This window comes from Prionailurus viverrinus, unplaced genomic scaffold (assembly GCF_022837055.1).
Source record: "Prionailurus viverrinus isolate Anna unplaced genomic scaffold, UM_Priviv_1.0 scaffold_97, whole genome shotgun sequence".
Classification (NCBI taxonomy): Eukaryota; Metazoa; Chordata; class Mammalia; order Carnivora; family Felidae; genus Prionailurus; species Prionailurus viverrinus.
The window spans coordinates 1-2,500 of NW_025927659.1; positions in this window are offsets into that span (position 1 = coordinate 1).

Here is a 2,500-nt window from a genome sequence, read left to right on the forward strand (position 1 = left end):
TTCCCACCGCTCGTCATGAAGTATCGGAACACCACAAGCGGATTCCCGTGCTACGAAAACCTCTCTGCCCACATAATCTGTAACAGCCGCATTCTCTCGTATCGTGTGAGTGTAGCGTCATTAGTTGCACCACTCTGCCGTCGTTTGACCTTCCAGCGGATCGCAATTTTCGTTTCTTTTGGTGTGCGTGTGGGTATGCGTATCAGGCTATCGAAAACGATCTAGCCACGTTCGGTCCTCTTTTTCTCATTTCTCATAGATGAGTGATGGCGTCAAAGGATACACCTCAGGAAACCCCAGATGGAAGAGAGGCAAAGGGAAGGGGATTCAGAGTGCTTCTGTGTCCCGTGCCGCCCCCCCCCAACACAGCAGTCTCCCCTCCCCCCCCCCCCCCCCCGCCGTTCCAGGTGTTGGAACAACCCGGAAGTGCCTGAATTAGGGGAGTTCTTTGACGGGGGGGGGGGGGGGGGGGTTGGGAGCACCAGTGTTTGGAAACATTGCAGGGCTTGCAAGGCTGTTGAGAAACCTCGAGTCAGTGTCGAAGGTACTTGGGGGGGGGGGGGGAGGAAGAGGGGGGCGTGGGGTTTCTTTCTCTTTGAGGTGATGGAAATAGTTTGGAATGAACAGTGATGGTCCCATAGCTTTGTGAGTAGTAGACTAAGAGCCCGCTGAAGTGTACACACACATATACATTTATTTACTTATTACGTATGCATTCGTTCCAGTTGAGTGAGTGAGTGGGAGAGAGGGGGGTAGGGAGGGAGAGAATGGATCACCAAGCAGGCTCCAAGGTGTCACCACAGAGCCAGATGTGGGGGCTGAAATTCAAGAACCCCGAGATCATGACCTGAGGCAAGACTCGGGCACCTTACCGAGTGAGGCACCCAGGTGCCCTGAACTGTTCGCTTTTACAAGGATGGGAATATTTGGCATGCGAGTTGTGTTTCCAGTGTTAATAGGTGAGGCAACACATAGAATAGTAAATGCAGGCAGGCAGGCAGGCAGGCAGGCAGGCAGGCAGGCAGGCAGGCAGGCAGTCGATGTTTTCTTTTTCTTTCCCTTCTGGGCTTCAGAGGGGGATGGCGAGTGTGAGGGAGGGAGTTCATGACACTGGGCGTAGGTGTTCTTGTGAGCTGAGCGGCTTGGGAAGTTCCCCCGAACTACATGACCCCACAGGAGAACAGGAATTCCTTCTGGACAGCAAGAGAGTGGGCGACTAGCACCGCCTGAGTGTGGCAGAGCCTCAACTCTAAGTCGGGGTGGGGGAGCACTTCTGCCTTCCCATCTGGGTTCCAGGAAGGAGGGAAGCTGTCCTTCCGGTCCTGACCCTCCCTGTCTGTCCGGGGGCCCCTCAGCCGCAGAGGTGGTGTTTTGAGTTGTCCCTCTGTGGTCATCTTTTACACCAAATACTTCTGTTGAAGGTGCTTGGAGAATAACACAGGTTGAGATTTCCAAAATGATCTTGAGATCCTATTCTCTGCCCCTCCGCCCCTCCGCCCCTCCGCCCCTCCGCCCCTCCCGTGCGTGCGTGAAAACACCCCCCTCCCGCCCGCCCCCGCACACCCCCCCCCTTCCCATTCCTTCTAACTACAACTGTTCCTATTTCCATCCATGTACTCCCAGACAGCTTCCTCAAGCCCCACCGCCCACCCCGTCGACCTCTTTGGGTAGTATAAAAGCGACCAACAGGCAGGGGGCGTCCGGGCACCACGGTGGTGGAGTGAGGGAGTCCGTGTGTGACGACTACGGGCCGATCGCAGCAGAGCGGCCGGGACGCAGCACCTGCCTCGCCGGCGCACGGCCTCGTCCCCAGGCACCTGGGTCAGTAGCGTTTCCCGGCTGGGGTGGGGGGAGGGGGACACGGAACGGAGGGCGCACCAAGAGGGCTCTGTGGATCGAACGGACGCCTAACCGAGACCCTCCTTCCTGCCACCAGATACCGTCTGTGGATGGTCGTCGTCTCGCCGTCACGCAGCCCCCACCAGTGCTACAACGAAAGAAACGGGTGTCCAGGATAGTAACGCAAACGAAGGCGGGGCCGATCCGATCGGGGGAAGCGGCGACAGGAGTGGAGGTGGGAGGAAAAAAAAAAAAAAAATCACGGGAAGAAAGGACAGGCGTGGGCCAGGGCGGTGGCGCCGGGGGGCAGCGGGTCAACGCTCGTCATCGAACCCGGGGACTCGGGTGGCCGACCTCACCGGGCCCAGAGTCGCTAGCGATCCACGGGTTTCCTAAACTTTGGGGTAGACGGCCGCGGCGGAGTCCAGCGTGCCGGTCAACCTCGGGGACCAGGTCAACGGACCCCCAGCTCCGCAGATCCCAGGTCACGGGGCTCGGCCGTGCTGGTAGAACTCGGGTCTCCTCGAGTCCCGGGCACTCAGGCAACCGGGGTTCGGGTCGACCCCGGGGCTAAGGGGTCGGGACTCGGGGCTCAGGTGACCGTGTCCCTGGCCCCCAGCGTGCCGGTCCGCGGTGTGCCGGTCGACCTCGGGTCTCAGAT